The 20,761-nt window shown below is 47.2% G+C and overlaps 2 long non-coding RNA genes across 2 annotated transcripts; one reads left to right on the forward strand and one right to left on the reverse strand.

The window, feature by feature from the left end:
- Positions 1–8,326: 8,326 nt before the first annotated feature.
- On the reverse strand, positions 8,327–15,471 carry LOC140620520 (uncharacterized). The gene is made up of 4 exons (XR_012020276.1): positions 15,380–15,471; positions 10,112–10,172; positions 8,762–8,886; positions 8,327–8,514 (listed from the first exon to the last, which is right to left on the reverse strand). It is a non-coding gene; the product is annotated as an uncharacterized lncRNA (long non-coding RNA).
- Positions 15,472–15,546: 75 nt separating this feature from the next.
- Positions 15,547–20,252, forward strand: LOC140620521 (uncharacterized). Its single transcript, XR_012020277.1, has 3 exons — positions 15,547–15,740; positions 16,402–16,480; positions 19,860–20,252. It is a non-coding gene; the product is annotated as an uncharacterized lncRNA (long non-coding RNA).
- The last annotated feature ends 509 nt before the right edge of the window (positions 20,253–20,761 follow it).

Raw genomic sequence — 20,761 nt, forward strand, 5'->3', positions numbered from 1 at the left:
GGTTGAGTGTCCAACTCTTGTTCTCTGTTCAGGTCTTGATCTCATGGTGTGAGTTTGAGCCCTGTGTTGAGCTCCATGGTGGGCATGAAGCCTACTTTAAAAAAAAATTTTTTTTAAAAGATTTTATTTATTTATTTATTTATTTATTTAAGACAGAGCAAGAGAGAGAGTGCACAAGGTGGGGGAGGGGCAGAGGGAAAAGTAGACTCCCCCCTGAGCAGGGAGCCCAGGACCCTGAGCTGAAGGCAGACACTTCAACTGAGCCACTCAGCCCTGCTCCCACCAAAAAAAGATCTTAACATCAGAATTTTAAGATGAAAGCCTATAGCTATTTGTCGTATGGAGTCTGAGAATGCCAACTGTGCCAAAGGGCAAAATGGACCCCCCGGAGAAAAAGCCCTGCATATTTTTTGTTAATAAACCCTAGTCGTTCTTATTATACTGTCTTCTTTTCACATCTGGGGCTACTTTGGTCAAACCCGCCGTGATGACTGCTCTGTGATCTGGAGCCTTCTAGAGCACAGACCCCTTCCCTCAGTCTCTCTTTTTGTCTAACCACATCCTTAAGGACACCCTCGGGCCTGCTATCCTGATCTGCTCTGAAGAGAGGGCTAAGAGCACCTAGTTGCCAACCTCCAGGATGATAAAAGCGGGTCTAACACAAGATGTGGGGCGTGGTGATTTACTGTCTTGGGGCAGCCTACGACATGCTTCTGTCATCCCTATGTCCCCTTCAGAAACCACTTCTTGTCAAGCTGGACTTCCTGCCCTCTTCCTTGGTCATATGGCTCCTTGGCCTTCGGAGGTCTTTTTGCATTTATCTCCCTTTCACAAACAACATCCAAAGAACTCGTCCATTTGAATAGGAATAGCATTAAATTTTGACTTGGCCCAGCTATAGGCCACTCTGGCTTCTAGATTGTTATCCCATAGAGGTTCACAAAACCTCTCTTGGGTTGGTGCATTTTTTTTTAATGACTAAACTTAAGATCTATACTTTTGGCTTCAAACACATTTTCTTCCTGAAATATAATCCTGAATTGTAATTACTAAAATATGACAGATCAAAATCCGAATCCCAGTGAAAGAGAACACAGACGGTTGATCCATGGCACAATTATGAGGCTATTACTCATTGCACAGCCCCCAGCGGCCAGCTCCAAGAGCCAAGGGTGAAAGTAGCAGTAACATTTCTTTGAAGTTTTGAGCCTACAGATTATACCATGGGCTCGTTCTTCTCTGTGATTCCTCGTGTTATTGATTTACCATCAAGCTCAAGTTGGCCATAATGTTAAATGTGCTCATTACAATGATGAGATTGATTTCAAGGAGGAATTAGAAGGAAGGGTCCTTGTCTGGACTTGCAGGCATGACTTTCATTAATCTTTGTTCTTTGGGGATTAGAAGAACGATGACCTCATTGGCCTGTAGATGGCTTGTTCTCATCTTGGGGATGGCCATTTTTGAAAGAGACTTCACAGTCTGGTTCCCCTCTGTTTGGGTCAGTTCAGATATCCATTCTATCTTAACCCTTCAAGTGGTTCTTGAGACCATCATGCTCAGTCAAGACCCCAAGCACGGGTATGACTGTGGTGAGCAAGGCAGGGAGGGAACAGATAATAAACACACAATATAAACAAGAAACCAAGCAGATGGGTTAAGGGCTTTGCAGAGAGTTACACGGTTGTGATGGTGGTGGTGGGGACATAAAAGAGATCCCGAAGGACCTTTAAGACACGACTCCCCAGTGCCTAGGTGGGGTAGCACATTCTGAGGAACGGGACTGTGGAGAGCCCAGAGCCAGCAGGAAGGATGGGCTTGGTGTGTTCAAGGAAGAGGCACAGCCATATGGCTGGCAAAGAATTAACAGTGGAGGACGGGGCAGATCAGGCCTGAGAGGGAGACAGGGCTGAGTTTCATTCTAGATGTCATAGGCAGCCTTGTGTGTTTAGGCTGAAGAGTAGTGACAGGTTTAATGTTCTTTAAAAATCCACCAGCAGCTCTACTGTGAATAAATTGAAGAGGGTCCAAGAGTCCAGGCAGGAAGACCCACTAGGAGGTGCTGAAGATCTCTGGGGATCAGGGTGTCCTGGTCTCACTGGTAGTGGGGGTTATGGCAGGACCTGTACTGGGCTGCAGGCAGAGAGGGAGTGAGGAATGGAGGGGATCTCCACGAGGATTCCTAGATAGTTGGCTTGAAAATCTGGGTGGGGTGGGATGGGATACAGAGACGGAAGGGATACAGGAAGGTGTGGATGGTGCATAACTGTAGGAAATACAAATTCTGTTTTCCCTGTGAAGGCTGAGATTATTCCAAGGCATCCAAGAGCCATGCCATCGGCTGTCGGATCTGGGGGCTGGAATTTCTGGAGGTGTTGAGGGCAAGAGATATGGACAGGAGGAGAGGGCGTCAAACACACAGCATTTAGAGCCTGGAGCCCAGTGCCGTCGTCTGGGAGAGAGTGCAGAAAGAAGGGCAGACCAACACAGTCCCTCCTTCCTGTAACTCTTGGTAAACTACCTGAATGATCCACATCCAGCCCCCCATCAGCTGGGAGCACTGTTGCTTCAGGAGGGTCCCCTGAAGTAACATGGAAATAAGTCAGGGGGGCTCTGAAAACAGAACCCTGCAAGAGAGCGTGCACCCAGGCGAGAAGAGGGACATATTCCCAGCCTGTAGATGTTGGACTGGATTACAGGTGACCCTCCTGGGACTCCTGAAAGGTCTCCCTTAAACCATCCAGTCCTGCATCTGAGCTCATGCCACACCCACCCCCCTGCTCCCACTGTGCTCCTGGCTTCTAGGAGCCACATTCTCGGGGGTTTCCTCCCAATTCAGTAAAGAGTCCCGGGGCTCTGGGCCCCAGCACCCTGGTCACAGTAAGGGCTGGGCTCCTGCACCCCATCCCCTGCTCCACCACTTTCTTCCCCGTCAACCTGCAAACCTGCACTTGAAATAAACGTCTATGCTGTCTCTCCCATTCCTGACCTCACTGCACACAGGCCTCACATAATGGTACCTGTGTACCCCCCAGTAATGGTACCTGTGTTGGGGTCACACAGGAGCTCCATATTCCAAGCAAATGGGCTCCCCTTTGTGCACATACAGCTTCTTGGAGGTCCTCACAGTGGGCTGCTCTTTCCTGCTGAAACACCCCCTTCTTCTGCCTTCTGGGAGCCCACTCTTTCGGGGTTCCCTTCTGATCTTTTGGGTGCTCCTTCCCAGCTCCCGGTGCCGGCTCCTCCTCCTTCCGCCCTTGACCAATGACATATCCTTGCTGGATGACTCAGCGGCTTCTGGAGGGACTGAAAGAGTTAAGGTGGGTTTTCCATGGGAGCCCTGTGCTGTCGTGGGGCATTTATGACGTGCCTTCCCCAGGAAGAGACAGGGACTAGGAGCTGGGGCTTTGGAGCGGCCTATTCCTAGTAGTAGGATGCTTGGCAAGCAGCTTAACCTTTCTCAGACAGGGCTCCTGAACATGTTGCACAGGCTACACACTGCTCAACTCTAGAAGGCTCCATTCATATAGAAGTCTGCACGAATAGCAGCCCCTAGGTGTACTGTGCACAACCCCCACAGGCCACAGGCAGAAGCCCTGACTCCGTTTCCTTCTCTGGAAAACAGCTGATGACCTCATAGCGGAATCCTTAGGGGGAATTATGAATTATACCGGCCAGGTCTGACGCAGGGCACAGGGTCAAGCAGGTGGCAATATTGTGGGAATGGATGCCAAGAGGCAGAGCAATGGCCTTTGTCTTTGGACAGGTTTATGTTTTAGTTTGAGAGGCCAGATGAACGCCTTAAAAATAACCATTGGGAGAGGCGTGACCCTTGGATGGACACCGAGTGTGCCAGCCGCGTGCCCTCACCTTTGCCACTGCAGTGCAGACTGGCTGGAGTCCCAGCGCCAGCATACGCTCCTCCTCCGCTGCCCCCAAGGGGTTCTCCTTGCCACTCGAGCTGTCACCTGTGTGGCAGGTCAGAGGTGCCAGAGAATTAAAGCCCTTGGGAGCAGCCTTAGCAGATGAAGGCTGGGAGATGATACATAAATGCTCGTCCGTCTCGTCCTCCCTGGGACAGCTCACAGGGGGGCATTGTACACAGGCTCCTGGCTCCCCACGCAGGGTGAAGCACCTTCATCCCACAGCGTAGCTGGCTCAAGAGTGCAGGATCATCCGTGCTTTCCTCTCTTTGTCTTATTCCCCACTCCCCTGCCTGCACGCTTCACGCCTCCCAAGTAGCCCCCAGCCTCACCATCGGCTTCCAGGCGCCCCCAAACCAAGTGGCAGCTCTGCTATGATCCCGCAGAGCTCCACGTGGATTCCCATCACTTCCCATGACGGGGCTTCTTGCAACCTCACAGCTGACTGACCTGTTACTGAAACTGAGCCCACGTCTTATTTGATCGGGTAGCCCCAGGACCCAGCCCAGCACCTGGCATACGCAGGGTCAACTAAATATGTGCCGAGCGTGAAACATAGTATGGGTTCCACTCACGTGGCCCATCTCAAGTCATCCCAGTGAATGTATCTCCCCCAGTATCTACTGGGAACGCGCCTTGGTCTTTTTCAAGTTCTACCGAGTGATCGTTAAAAATTAAGTCTGTAATTTCAGGCAGATTTCATTACAGATTCTGAAGAAGGGGCAGGTTGAGGATTCTTGCCAAGGACCTGCCTTCTTTCCTCTGAGGATTGAATGTCTATGAATCATCAGATCGGGACACCCCATGTGTGCAGCCAAGGTCTTGCTGGAGTGTGTGTGAGTGAACCCCAGGGGTAGGAGCCTGCCTTCCCTGCTGGCACAGCTGCTCTGGGTCACTCGGACATTGTGTGCAGCCAGGTGGTCTCACTACCTGGAACTCACTGTCTCGGGTGGGGACTGTCTCTGTAGCCTCTTTCTCTATGGCCCCTTTACTGAAATATCAACCTACCCTCTGATTAATATGAATGCTTGGCACCTGGATGGTATTTTAGTCACAGCATCTGACCATCTGCCTACAATCACTGGCACATCTCCAGCGTGTGTTTTCACAGCGACCCAGCCCCAGGGTTGCGGCTCTTTATCCTGATTTATGATGGTTCTGTCCAGCCTCCCCAAGCTGGTCCCCATCCAGGCATCACACAGGTCCTAGAGCAGGTCACCTGGCCTCTCAGTTCCTCGGTTTCCTTAACAGGAAAGTGGAGCTAATGAATATGCTCTATGGAGTTATTGGAGGACTCAATGAGATAGTCCATTAAAAACGCGTAGCGCAGTGCTTACCACTGAGCCGATGTAGGTTATTACTGTTAGACCGAACGAAGTAAGTTCAGCCAGTGTAAGTTATGACTGTTATTGCTGTCAGCGAAGCCTTCGGTTGTGGGCAGGCATTGCTGTTTGCTTTCAGACCCCTTTCAAACCCTTATTCCCCAGAGGTTCTTGCATGAATCGTTCCGGACCATCTGGGTGATCTTGACTCTGAGACACATTTCCAATCAGCTCCCACCCCTTCACCCCATTCCCACTGATGACCCCTGGGATTACGGCTCACCCATCTGAGGGGCACCTGCCCCAGCCAGCTGGTTCCTCTTCACAGCCAAGGCCAGAGGCTGACCACAGGGATGAGGTGGAGATGGTGTAAGAACTGGGGAACTATGAAAACATGCGGGACCTACGTGGAGACCCAATAACACCTCAAAACTGGGCCCGAAGCGCGAGCACTGAGGCAGCAAACAACTCGGGGTGGAGGAATGAGGAACGACCCAGGACAGCCCTTGGCCCTGGTCCCCCCTTCCTCCCACCCTCCACCGCAGCCTCTCTGCCTGGATCCCAAACCCAGCCCTGTAATTAACATTCACCATGGACTGTCTCCAGTCCATCCTTCACCGCGATGCACCCTCAAGCTTCTTCGATAGACACTTTTATCACCACGGCTGACATCTCTGACACCCCTGGTCATATGCTACTACAATATTTATAGGCTTGTGGATTGCAGATCTCGATAAGGGGAGGAAGGCTATGGAGGTGCATTAGATGCCAACAAAGCAAAGTTGAGCTGGGCAGGGCTCAGCTCTCGTTAATGTCGCTGTAAATCATCCAATTGCTTCAGGATGCTCAATATTTTCTTATTCATCTCCATTTTTCAAGGGGAAAGTGTTCAATCTGTCAAGCCAATTCTTTATAAATGACTTGTCAGTTGTAGAAGCACCAGGTTGTGTCTCCACGGACCTATGATCATATCAAAGAGCTGGGACGGCTTGACACCTCATGGTAACATCCTACTTAGGGTCCTAATTGATCAGCAAACACTGGCTGAGCCCTGGCCATGTACAGGCAACTGCATAGGGGCTGTGGCTACAGAGACCAAAGCAATCAGGCCATCCTTTTCTTAATAGATCCCTTAGTTGGTGGAAGGAAGCACATCAGTAAGTAATTACACGGTAGCAGTACCAGCACATCAATGGAAGTGTGTCCAGAGAACCCTGGAGAGACCTGGGTGGGAGTGGATCACCCATGTGGGGACTCAAGGAATACTTTGCAGAGGATAGGCTTTTTTTTTTCCCAAATTGTATTTGTATTCAAATTTTTTGTATTTCAAAATACATATAACATGCAATTTACCATTTTAACCATGTCTGAGTGCACAGCTCAGGATTGTTAAGTATATTCACATTGTTGTGCAATCAGTCTGCAGAAACTTTTCATCTTCCTAAGCTGCACCTATGAAATAATAATTCTCCCTCCCACCAGTCCCTGGCAACCATTCAACCTTCTGACTCTGTGGATTTGATGACTCTAGGGACCTCACAGATATGGAATCACGTGGTATTTGTCTTTAATGGCTGGCTTATTTCACTTAGCATAACGTCTTCAAAGTTCATCCACATTGTAGCATTGTGTCAGAATTTCCTTCCTTTAATTAATTAATTAATTAATTCATGAGAGCTACACACACACAGAGAGAGAGAGAGAGAGAGAGAGAGGCAGAGACACAGGCAGAGAGAGAAGCAGGCTTCATGCAGGGAGCCCGACGTGGGACTCAATCCAGGGACTCCAGGATCATGCCCTGGGCCAAAGGCAGGTGCTAAACCACTGAGCCACCGAGGGATCCCCTATTTCCTTCCTTTTTAAGGCAGAATAATATTCTGTTGTATGAATAGGCCACATTTTGTTTATCCATGCATTCTTGGATGGGCATATGTATTGTTTCCTCCTCTTCACTGTAGTGACTATTGTTGCTATAAACATGAGCGCAAAATTTTTTTTAAAAGATTTTATTCATCCACATGAAAGAGAGAGAGAGAGAGAGAGCATAAGTGGGCAGATGGAGAGGGAGAAGGAGAAGCATACTCCCCACTGAGCAGGGACCAGGACATGGGACTGGATCCCAGGACTCTGAGATCATGACCTGAGCTGAAAGCAGATACTTGACTGACTGAGCCACCCAGGCACACCACAAAAAAATTTTTAAGAAAAAAATGAGTCTTGAAGAAGTAAGATTTTCCTGGCATAGCAGAGGAAAGCAGAGACCAGAAAATGAGCACCGTGTGTGTAGAGGTGCTAGATCATGACAACACGGTAGGCTCAGGGGGGCGGTGTGGGGCGTCCATGCTGCTGGGGCCCAGGCAAGTTGAATAGAATAAGGTGACATAAGGCTAGACAGCTGAGTGAACTGGCATCCTGACAGGCCCACATGCTATAGCAAGGGCCTCCAGCCACAAGACATCACATCGTAAAAGTTGTACTTTGATGTCATCTCACTGCCTAGTGGAACACATTGAGAGCTTTCTGGATCTCAGTGGAGCACACAGAAGTAATAATGTCTAGAGCTCCTGCTCACCAGTCATAGGGACCTAGCCAAGTGCGTGTCTGTTGGGCTGCTCATACAGCTGGTGGGAAGCCAAAGGAGGCTTCAACACCAAATCCCACCATGTTGTGGGCAGAATTTTCCATAGCTGCTCCGTCCTAAGGATTTTCATGAATTGGGATCCAGTCTAATTCTAAGAGCTCTGTGGTCTTGGACGGGCTAGTTGACCTCCTTGGATCTCAGTGTTCTTGTTTGTTACACGAATGGTGTGGGTTACTTTTAAGCTCCCAGAAGCGTCTATATTCATAAATTCTACTAATGTTAGCGTTAAGTATGCTGCTCTACTTCCCTACGGCCCTGCAAGAACAGAATTCTACAAGTCATTGACCTTAGACAAATTGCTTAATCTCTCTCTCTCTCTGTCTCTGTCTGAATCATCATCTATAAAAAGAGGTGTTAGCAATAACACCTGCCATCTTTTCCTGCAGGTCATTGTACGTATCTACACGGAACGGATAAAAGGAAGCATTCGGAACAAGATGTTACGATTCCTTTAACCATTTATCTCCCCAAGGAATCTTCCCCACCTCTCAGACATCCATATTCAGTGCATATATAATTTCTCTGAGCTCTTTTATCACAAGGTCCTGATGCTCCTCTGGTTCTAACATCTTCCTTGACTTGTTCGCAGGTAACTCCTTCTTGACTCATCAGGGAGGGGCCTCTGGGCCTGAACAGGGGTGAGGTCAGGGACAGGTCAGCCAGGCTCGCGCCTCCCCTCGCTGCTGCCCCGGCAGCCCCAGGCCCCAGCAGGCTCTCCACCGCCTGGGGGACACGCCCTGCCTTCCCACACTTCTCATCTTTGCCCACACATGTCCCATTTGGGGCAATGCCTTCCCACCTGTGGCCACCAGAAGTCCTTTCCATCCTTCACATCTCAGATGAAATCCACCCCCACCGCCCCAAACAAGACCAACCTGACCATCCAGGGAGACACTTTTCTCTCTCCTTGTAGTGAGGAGCACTGGGGGTTGGTCTTCTCATGGTTGACGATCTGGGGTTGCTTCCCCTGTGTCTGAGGTCGAGTTCTGAGAAACGGGTCCTGTGAAGGAGATTTGTGGGCAGGAAGCTTTTGGGCCAGAAGCCTTCAACCTCTTACAGGGTGGAGGGGGTGCGGGGCAGGCGAAGCAGGATTTGGCAAAGGAAGGCTCTGAGCTGGGACTCGGGCCAGACACTGGCCTCCGCCCATCACGTGGGGCGAGGGAGTGGGGTGGCCCCCTCAGCCTGACCTTCATACCCCATCACCCATCACAGACTGGCCCCCGGATGCGGCTGCCCCCAGGTGGGAGGCATGATCTTTGCCTGGTGACAGCCTCTGTGATACTTGGGGGGAGACTCAGCTGACGGCCCCCACTCCCGGCAGGTGGGAGAGAGAGTGACTTGGTTGTGAAGGGGACCTGGCGGCGTAGCTGGCACCCAGCCTCCAGCCACCGGTAGGGAGGAGTGGGTACACTCGTGCGCGGTTGCCTACCCCGGCTAGCGCGGCTGCGGCAGGTGTGAAACCTTAGTAAATAGTGGTCAACTGAGTGAATAATAGATCTACAGGTGAGCAGCCCAGAGCAGCTGAGTGTCAGTCGTCATTTTGTGTTTTTATTTGCAAAGAATTTTTTTAGTCCTATTACTTTTGTTCTCTTTTAAAATTATATTACATACTAATGTGGACAGTTCTTCTAGGTCTTTGCTGGGCTCTCCACCCAGGGCTTCCTGGGAAAGTCCTTCCAGGAAATAGTCCTGGGAGGAGGACTATTTATTCTTATGGTAAAGTGTACACAACATAAAATAGTTCTTTAACTGTTTTAAGTGTATAGTTACTTGGCTTTATTCACGTTCACACTGTTGTTCAGCTGCCCCTACTACTCGTGTTCAGAACTTTTTCATTCCCAGTGAACACTCTGCACGCCTTCAACAATTACTCTTGATTTTCTCTTTCTCCTCTGTTCTACTTTTTGTCTCTATAAATTTTTTTTTAGTTCAGACACAGCATATAAGTGGAATCATATAATATTTGTTCTTCTGTGTCTGGTGTGTATATTTTTCTTAGCATAATGTTTTCGAGTCCAGCCATGTCGTAGCCAGTGTCAGTATTTTGTTCCTGTTTAAGGAGGGATAATATTCCGTTGTATGGAAGGACCACGTTTTGTTTATCTGTGCCTCAGTCAATGGACATTTCAGTTGTTTCCTTGGAACCTTCTGGCTATTGTGAATCATGCTGTGGACACTGTGTATAAGACTCTGAGTCTTTGCATTTGACTGTTTTGGGCATATACCTAGATCCATTTTTTTAAAAAGAGATTTCTTCCCTTCTTTCCCAGAGGTGAAATCTTCATCCTGAGGGAATAAAAAGGCCTTCCATTATGTATTTGAAATTTTTGTTTATGGGACATGTTAGTGGGACAAGAATCCCTTTTTGAAATAAGGTGTCTTCTTCATGCTCTCCACCATAAGAAATTGCAGCAGGCTTGACCTTGCAGCAGGTTTGTAATCAAGGCAAAATTTTGCATATATGTGTTTACGTTCTTTGGAAATGTGACATCTAAACCTCTCATCAGATCTTCATCTTTGAAGCCAATGATCAATTGAGTCTTTCCAAAATCATATCCTTATGATACTGAATCCTCTGTCTTCCTCTGCCACTTGTAAGGACCCTTATGACTACAATGAGATCACCTGGATAATCCAGAATAATCTCCCTAGTTTAAACTCAGATGATTAGCAGCCTTAATTCCATCTGCAATCTTATTTCCCCCTTGCCATGAAACATAATGCATTTATAGGACCTGGGGACTCAGATGTGGACATCTTTGGGGGCCCTAGGGATGCTATAACAAAGTGCCAAAAATTGGGTGGCTTAAAAAACAGAAATTTATTCTCTCACAGTTCTAGAGACTAATGGGTGTCCCTATGGCTATGCTCCCTCTAAAGTTTCTATGGAAGAATCCTTTCCTGCTTCTTCCTTTTATTTTATTTTTTAAAAGATTTTATTTATTTATTCATGAGAGACAGAGAGAGAAAGGCAGAGACAGAGGCAGAGGGAGAAGCAGGCTCCTGGCAAGGAGCCTGATGTGGGACTCAATCCCAGGACCCCGGGATCACAACCTGAGCCAAAGGCAGACACTCAATCACTGAGCCACCCAGGTGCCCCCTTTCCTGCTTCTAGTTTTGGGTGGCTACAGCAATCTTTGGTGTTCCTTGCTTGAAGCTTTATCACTTCAATCTTGGCCATGGTCTTCACATGGGTACCCTCTCTCATGTCCTTTCTTCTCATCAAGACACTGGTCATCGGAGTTAAGGGCCACCCTGACCCAGTATGATCTTAATTTCACTGCAGAGACCCTATTTCCAAAGAATCTCTTCCTGAGTTTCAGGGTAGACATGGATTTGGGGGGAGACACCATCTAACTCACTACACGGGGCCATTATTCTGCCTACCAGAGACACAAGAGAGGCCTCAACCTCAGAGTGATCTTATTTAGATCATCCCACTCCTGGGCCTCAACCCCAGCCACAGAAGAATTTGAGGGAAAGCCTAAGAGGCTCACATGCCCCTGGTCAGATCACACTCCCAACTACCCCTCACGAGCTGTCCATCTTATCTCAATAAAACACCCAGGAGACCAGACCAGGAAAGCATCTGTACTTAGAACTGGATTTCTTTGCTCTGTAGCTCTGTCTCCGTATAGTATCCATGTGGATACTTCAGTATCCACATAAATGATCACTGGACAGCTTGGGCTCATGCCTCTGTATCTTTTCCTTCTCACCTTATCCATGTTCCTACACTTGACTAGTGGTTCTCAGTCCTGATAGCAGAATCATTTGGAGAACTTTCAAAATGTACTGATCTGGGCAGCCCGGGTGGTCAGCGGTTTAGTGCCACCTGCAGCCCAGGGCCTGATCCTGGAGACTTGGGATCGAGTCCCACATCAGGCTCCCTGCATGGAGCCTGCTTCTCCCTCTGCCTGTGTCTCTGCCTCTCTCTCTCTCTGTGTCTCTCATGAATAAATAAAGTCTTAAAAAAATAAAATAAAATGTACTGATCCTGGCACCTCGTGTCCCAGAGGTTCTGATTTGCAATCTGGGGAGGATCCAGGCATTGATATTGTCAAAACTGTCTTGAGCTGCTTCTGCTGCAAGCCCAGTCTCAGAACCACTGCCTGGCCCACTCACTGGGGCTCTTCTAAATATATGTATTTTTTGAGATATATTTAAATATGTTTATTTAATTTTCCTTTTTATGTTTTTTTAAAAAATATTTTATTTATTCATGAGAGACAGAGAGAGAGAGAGAGAGAGAGAGAGAGAAAGAGAGGCAGAGACACAGGCAGAGGGAGAAGCAGGCTCCATGCAGGGAGCCTGACTTGGGACTCGATCCCGGGACTCCAGGATCATGCCCTGAGCTGAAGGCAGGCGCTAAACCACTGAGCCACCCAGGGATCCCTACATGCCCTCTTTAATGCCCATCACCCAGTTACCCCATCCACCTGCCCTGCAACCCTCAGTTTGTTTCCTAGGATTAAGAATCTCTTATGATTTGTCTTCTTCTCTGATTTTGTCTTGTTTTATTTTTTCTCTCCCCTCTTATGATTCTGTTTTGTTTCTTAAATTTCACATATGAGTGAGATCATATAATAATTGTCTTTCTCTGACTGACTTATTTTGCTTGGCATACAACCCTCTAGTTCCATCCATGTTGTTGCAAATGGCAAGATTTCTTTTTTGATGGCTGAGTAGTACTCCATGGTGTGTGTGTGTGTGTATGTGTGTGTGTCTGTCTGTGTATCTCTCACATCTTTTTTATCCATTCATCTGTCGATGGACATCTAGGCTCTTTCCATAGTTTGGCTATTGTGGACATTGCTGTTATAAACATTGGGGTGCAGGTATCCCTTCAGAGCACTACATTTGTATCTTTGGGGTAACTACCCAGTAGTGCAATTGTAGGGTCAGAGGGTAGCTCTATTTTCAACTTTTTTGAGGAATATCCATACTGTTTTCTAGAGTGGCTGCATCAGCTTGCATTCCTACCAACAGCATACGAGGGTTCCTCTTCTCCACATCCTCACCAACATCTATTGTTTCAAAGGGAACTTTCTGAGTCTGCAAGCTCAGAGGAGAGGTAGGACTGGGAATACGGATTTGGGCACCATCAGTAAGTAGGTAATGTTCCACATCATAGGACCAAATGAGGTCACCCCAGGAGTCAGTGCAGATAAAGATTTTGCATCCTGAGGTACACAATGGTCAAGGGGAGGGGAAGGATTTAGTTAGAGAGATTGAGAAGGTGCCACCAGTGAAATAAGGGGAAAGCCAAGAAATCCTGGCATCCTAAAAGCTAAAAGATGTTCCATGCAGGAAAGAATGATCAGTTAATCAAATGTAGCAGAGACATCAGAGCACAGGAGACCTGGACCCCTGGATGTGGCACCATGGAGATCACAGGTGACCTGGCAGGAGCAGGACACTTGTGGGTGGGGGTAAAGGTCCAACTGGAGTGGGTTCTGGGAGTAAGATGGTAGATGTTGGCAGGATAATATTTCCCAAAGATGTCCATATATTTGAGTAGTTCACCTTACATGCCAGAAGGTACCATTGCAGATGTGATTAAGTGAAGGATTTTGAGATGATGAAATTATCCTGGATTATCTGGGTGGGCTCAATGTAATCACAGGGTCTTTTTTTTTAAGTTTTTATGTATTTATTCATGAGAGACATAGAGAGAGGTGGAGACACAGGCAGAGGGAGAAGCAGGCTCTATGCAGGGAGCCCGATATGGGACTTGATCCTATGACCCTTGGATCATGACCTGAGCCAAAGGCAGATGCTCAACCACTAAGCCACCCAGGTGTCCCATCACAGGATCTTTATAAGGGAGAGGCAGAAGGGTCAGCCAGAGAGAGATTTGAACATGATATGTTGCTCACTTTGAAGATGGAAGGAAAGACCATGAGCTAAGGAATATGAGAAGCCTGTCAAAGCTGAAAATGGCAAGGAGATGGATTCTTCCCCAGAGCTTCCAAAGGAATGCAACCCCTGATACCTTGATTTTCACCCAGTGAAGTCCCATTTTGGACTTCTGACCTCCAAGACAGTAAGATAATATATTTGTGTTACTTTAAGCCAGAAAGTTTGCAGTGATTTGTTATAGCAGGTACAGAAGATGAGTATAGGAGGGCAGTCAGCATGTTTGCACGGTATTGGGGATGATCCAGATCCAGTAGAGATCTGGGGATGCAGGAGAGGAAGGAAGGTTCTAGGAGCAGCATCCCTGAGTAGCAGGGAGGTCAGGTCCCAGTGCCCCAGCGGAAGAACTGAACTTTGTTCTGACGGCTTCTGCTTGCTCAGTGGGACACAGAGGGCAGGTTACTGGCTGAGATGAAAAGAAGGGAAAAAAGAAGGAAGAAGAAAGGACAAATTCAGAAGTGATCATTTTCAGAATGGACTTAAGACATATCTCTGCTCCTTATAACATTTCTTTTTTTTTTAAAGATTTATTTATTTATTTATTCATGAGAGACACAGAGAGAGAGAGACAGGGACACAAGCAGACCCCTGTAGGGAGCACGATGTGGGACTCGATCCTGGACCCTGGGATCATGCCCTGAGCCAAAGGCAGACGCTCAACCCCTGAGCCGCCCAGGTGTCCCTCCTTATAACATTTCTAAGAAGAATAAACAAAGAGGTGCACAATGCTCCACCTGTAAGAATGCCTCTGACGATATTCTTCAAAATAGTAAAAAATTGGGAACAGCCAACATTGCTGACGAAAGGTTACGCATTGAAGAAGTATGTTATATCCACGACGGATTACTCTGCAGCCTTTATAAACCATGCTTTAGAAGACCACTTAATTAAATATGAAAATGTACTGTCTTGTTAAGTGAGAGAGGTCGCAAAACAAATATGTACAGAATGAAACCAAGTTGGCAGAAATAGTGTGTGTAAACATTTGCGTTAACAAAGACTGTAAGGAAAATACATAAGCATTTAAACAATAATTATATCTGGGTGAGGGAATTACAGATATTTTAATTTACTCTTTATATTTGTCTTCATTTTTATATTAAATAAAAATTGTTTTTTAAGGCCCCTATGTGTGTGGAAGAGTGAAAGCAAAAAAGTCAGGAAGGTAATGTTTACCAGTTAGCCACTAGGTGCTCAGTATGTATATTATCCAATGAGTGAAACCGCCCAAGAAGTAGGCATTATATGTACACATGACTAATGAAGAAAAAGAAAGGAGAAATTAGGGGATCCCTGGGTGGCTCAGTGGCTTAGCACCTGCCTTCGGCCCAGGGCATGATACTGGGGTCCCGGGATCGAGTCCCACATCGGGCTCCCTGCGTGGAGCCTACTTCTCCCTCTGCCTGTGTCTCTGCCTCTCTCTGAATCTCTCATGAATAAATAAATAAAATCTTAAAAAAAAAAAAAGAAAGAAGAAATTAGGAAGTGATCGTTTTCAGAGTGGACTTAAGACGTACTTGTACTCCTTATAACATTTCTGAGAGCAATAAACAAAGAGACGCACAATGTTTTACCTGTAAGAAGGCTCAAAAGTGAACTAACTCAACGTCACCTGTGGTAGGAAGCATGTGTTAGAATCAATCAATCAATCCCAGTTTCTCTGGTCTATTGCATCACAGTTGCTCTGGCCACAGTTGCTCAGGTGGCCAGAGTTGGGCCAATCAGCTCAAGGGCCCCTGACTCAGGAGAGGCCATGCCTATGCCTCAGGGGCCTGCCCTTTGGTTAACAAAGGGAAGTTTCCACCGAATTTTAAGGATAGACACTGGCCTGGCACCACCCCACTTTGCCCTGAACAGGACACTCACATTATGGCAAAAGCACTGCAGTGGAAAACACACGTGCACACACAAGCAAATGAAATGAAAGATAGTCAGGTGAAGCCGTATCTGGTCTGGAATATTCCACCCTGGGAAAGGGACTGTGTCCCAACAATGGTTGGGATCTCTTAGGTTTCAGTTGTGAAAGGGATACATTGAAGTCCTGTTATCTGGGGTTATGACCTTTTTTGGAAAGAGGATCTTTGCAGATGTCATTAAGATGAGAGTATATGAATTAGGAGGGGCCCAACACCAATTTCTAGTGTCCTCATAAGAAAAGGGAAATTTGGGCACAGAGATTCAGAGAGACACAGCTGAGAGAATGCCATGTGAAGGGGGAAGTGGAATCAGAGACCCGAGTGCTGTGGCCACAAGCCAATAAACAATGAGGACATCTGGAACCCTCCAGAAGCTACAAGGGAGCCGTGGCGTGTAGTCTCCCTTGGGACACTCAAGAATATGCCATCCTTGCCCACACCTTGATTTCAAACTGCTAGCCTCCACAGGACAATCCATTTCTATTGTTTTAAGCCACTAGGTTTTCAGGACTTTGTCAGGGAGGTTCCAGGAAACAAATGCAGGCTCACCTGGGAAAGAGCCAGGGCTGTGTCCGCCAGGGTCGTGGGATTGCTTCTGGGGAAGATGCCTGTTGTTGCCAGGGGAGGTTCCGCAGGCTCTCACTGCGTGTTCAGGCCACGTGCCTATTCTCTGCCTGCAGGACTCTGTGGATGGTGCAAACGCAGGAGCTCAGCCCCAACACTGGCGAGAGACTGGAACCTGGGACGGTGGCAGTAGACGTACGACGAGATTGCTTTGCTGGACTTTGTGGTAGCCAAGGCGGGTTGGGCCCACTCAGCAGAGATGGAGGGATTGGGACAGGAGTCAACATCCTGTGCTCAGCCTGTTGCCCTTGTCAGTGAGGCAGGAATGCACTTTATTACAGTGATGGTTTGGGCAACAATTTCTAAGCTAATGAATCTGTTGGTCAGGTGAGCTCAGGTACATCATGGCTGATGCACGTACATGTAGGCCTTTTTTTTCCCCAAAGATTTTATTTATTTGACAGAGAGAGAGAGAGGGGGCATGAGCAGGGGAGTGGCAGGCAGAGGGAGAGGGAGAAGCAGGGTCACTGTTGAGCAGGGAACCCAACTAGGGCCTCGATCCCAGGACCCCGCGATCACGATCTTAGCTGAAGGCAGCACGTGTAGGCCTTTTCAAGCGACAGTCTAGAGCTGCACATCCAGTTTGGTAGCCACTAACCACTGCAGCCAATTAAATCTTTAAAATTTTTATTTTCAATTCACATACAACAAATTCCCTACATGCAGTATTTTTCATGCACGGTTCCTTGGCTTTGACAATTGCATAGAGTCAAGTAACCACCACCACCCTGAAGACCCAGAAGAGTTTGTTCACTTTAAAATATCCCCTTGAAAAAAAAAATAATAAAATAAAATATCCCCTTGGGTTGCTCCTTGGTGGTCAACCTTCTATCAACCCCAAGTCCCTCACAACCATCTGTTTTGTATTTCTATAATTTCGCCTTTCAGGATTTAAATTAATTAAAATTATACAAAATAAAGGATTCAGTTGGTCAGTTGCACCAGCCATATTTCATGCGCTCAATAGCGACATGTGGCTGACGGCTACCATTCTGGACGGCGCAGACAGAAAATATTCCCATCATTCCAGAAAATTCTACTGGGCAGCACCAGTAGAGGTCCATTTATTCAGTGTTTCTAAAATGTTTGGGGGTCGTATTCCTTCTATCAACCCTCTTCCTAGAAAAGGCTCACAATACAGGCATGCAGAAAAGAAATCCAATGCTGAGTTTCAGGGCATCCGTCGATGGCTCTAAGTCCCTTCCTATGGGGCTGAGACTCCCAAATGTCATGTAAACTTGAAAGTCTAAAAGCATTTTCCTCAAGCTGAGTTTTCTGCTTTGTGTCTTCAAGTTAGAAATCAGACCAAAGCGTTGTCTCGTAAGCTTGCTGTTTTCTCTTTAATATGCAACGCTGACAGGCAATTATTCACGGAGATTACTCCGTGCGCAGCGTTGGCCTGCTGCGCCGCCCGCTCGGTTGCAGGAATGAGCTTTTGGAAATCATCGTTATTAGTAAATATGAATCGGGGTGTTTGAAATGACTTAATGGAAGTTTAGCTTCTCTCACATTAAATCTTCTTTGTTAAAGGGTAATGGTAAGGTAGTCTGGGCATCAGCTTAGCACTGTCGAAAAAGGTAGCTTGTTCCTTAAAACAGTGTTCTGGGTAATTTTCGCCCAGATCAATGTCATTCCAAAAGCTACTGCCTTCCATTTCACAATTTAGGGGCGATAATTGTGTTGGCTTGACTGACACTGTCTTGGTCACAATTTCTTTCTGATGCTGCCTCCTGCTCAGCTCCCCAAAGACTTGGGAAAACCTTTCTTGCTTGCTCCCCATCCGCCCTTTGCTTATAAAATGCCCCACGCAAAATAAATAAATAAATAAATAAATAAATAAATAAATAAATAAATAAATAAATAAATAAATAAAATAAAAAAATAAAAAATAAATAAAAAAATAAAATGCCCCATGCAAATGGGACCGGGTCTGGCTTAAGGGCTGCTCAGGTATAGATCCTAAATCACTGTGACCTTATTACCAGAGGAAAGCATTTTATTTACTTCCAGGGCCCCTAGGTCCCATGGCATCTAGATAACAGCGACTCAAATGACTCAAATACTTCTTCTGGGCCCCACGGAAATCAAAAGCCCACCCCTTAGCTGTCTGCAAATGGTCCACAGCTTACCGTGGTGGAAGTCAGACCAGAATTCTTGATTTCCTGCCTTAAAGAGTTCTCCTTCCAGGTTCTGCCTCTTAGGGGGTTGCCTTTTATTTTCACCTGATGGTGAGCCCAACTGCAGCCCGACACTCCTTCTTTTGAATTCATTGCCCACCTTCCGACTGCCATGAATATAGGCCGCTTGCACGTAGTGGAACTTTCTCCAAAAGTTTGTGGGTCAAGGGAATATTCACTTCCCCAGCACGCAGCAAGCTTTTGGAAATCCTGCGTCACCTCCTGCTGCTCTTGGGAGCACGCTGGATCCTCTGCAAGTTCAGTCAGGGTGGTGACCTGCAGTCGGCCCTCTTGACTCCTTGCTTCTCCCTCTTCTTTCTATCCTTTCCTTCTTCTCTCCAGAGATGAATGGACACTTCTGATGGATTCTGTTTTTTAAAAAAGATTTTATTTATTTATTCATGAGGAACACATAGAGAGAGAGGCCCAGACTAGGCTGAGAGAGAAGCAGGCTCTCTGCAGGGAGCCTGATGCAGGACTCAATCCCAGGACCTGGGGATCATGACCTGAGCCGTAGGCAGATGCTCGACCACTGAGCCATCCAGGTGCCCCACTGATGGACATTTCTAATACAGAACAGCATGGCCCTATCTTCAATGCCCTTGGCTCTTGCTAACACCCACATCCTGGGGACCTCATTCCTACTCCATATTCATCAGGACTTTTGGGTTGCAAACAACAGAAAGCCAACTCAAATTAGCTTCAGGGGAAAAAGAGAGTATTCTTTGACTCGAGAAACCTAAAAGGAAAAAGCAGGAGAGGCTGGCCGACAGGCTGACCTGGAGGCTTGGCAAAGTTTTCTCCATATTCATCCTTTCTACCTCCCAGCTCCTGGGATTCTTCTGAAAACAGCTTTCTCCAGGTAGTGGAGACATGGCTTCAGGCATCAGGGACCCCATCCTTGTCTCCACAAAGGAAGCAGCACCCTTGGGTAGAACAGTCTGGGCAAAGTTCTGATTGGCCTGCCCTGGGCTCCGTCTGATGCAAGGCTCCTTCCCAAGACCCCGGGATCATGACTTGAGCTGAAGGCAACACTAGAACAGTCACAGTGGGCAAGGGACAGGGGACAGGGGATGGCGACCTGGAGTGGGTGCCATCCCCTGCAATTAGGGAGGCAGAATAGTAGATCCAGGTGCAGGGGAGGAAATGCCAGGGGGTCAGAAATGGCTACTGATGCATACAGCAGGTGGGGCTCACTGGAGGGCTTACCTGACCACTGCTAAGAAGCTCAGAAAGAGCAAAGGGGGCACAGAGACCCTGATAATGTTACAGGTCCCATGACTCACCCACAACAGACGTGGGGCCAGGGCCGGATAACTCCCCCCTTCTGCCCCTAGGAAGGGTCTCTGCAATCCAACAGCAAGAATGTTTTGGAAGCCTGGGCATTATGTACCCTCCTGCAAGAGGCACTTTCAGCACAAGGAAGAACTCTGGAAGGCATTTCAGAGAGATCACCTCACTTGTCCCGCGTCCTCTGCTCAGACTGCTCCTAAAACGGCCTGGGCTGATAGCAGTTGTCGTTCCCTGAATCATTTCCAGAAGGTGATGCTATAGCCTCTCAGCAGCCAGTATTTAATAACCTTAAGCATCTGGAAATCCTTCCTTATTTTCCAACCAAAATCCTTCCTGATGCAATTGCAAGTCATTTCCTCTCAGTGCTCAGGAAAGGGAAACCAGATGGTCAGTGCCCCACATGAAATAACTTTTAATAAACTTGCCAGAATTAGTGACCCATCGTGTAGTCTGTTTCTTCCCTGGGTGAAATTGTCCCAATTCCATCAACTGTTTTCTGCTTTGGTCTCATTTTCTAACTCGTAAATTACCTGAGCTTCTTTTCTCCAGAGGAGACTCAAGTTCTTGCAGTTATTCAATGTGTGTTGATGTGTGGGATAGTATTAAATACTAGTTAGGCAGGAAAGACTCAGCAAAGAAATTTCCAGTGCTAAATGAACCCAATTCCAGAGTGTGTGTGTGGGGGGTGGTCCTCGAGGAGATGTCCTAAGTACTACAAACGTTAGTAGCTCCAGAGTCTATCCATAGCCAACTGGACATTTTCAAAAGCCATAACAGATGCCAATTCATTGCTTATTCATTTCCATTTTATTTATGAGAGATTTTTTTGGCCAGCTCTAAATCATTTGTTGGAATGCAATTGGTCTTGCTGGGCCTAAAGCGGGATCATGTCTCATGGAATTGTTCTAGGTTATTATCATGAGCAGCTCTCGAGAAACCATTTCAT

The sequence above is a fragment of the Canis lupus genome, chromosome 29 (assembly GCF_048164855.1).
Source record: "Canis lupus baileyi chromosome 29, mCanLup2.hap1, whole genome shotgun sequence".
NCBI classification, from domain to species: Eukaryota; Metazoa; Chordata; class Mammalia; order Carnivora; family Canidae; genus Canis; species Canis lupus.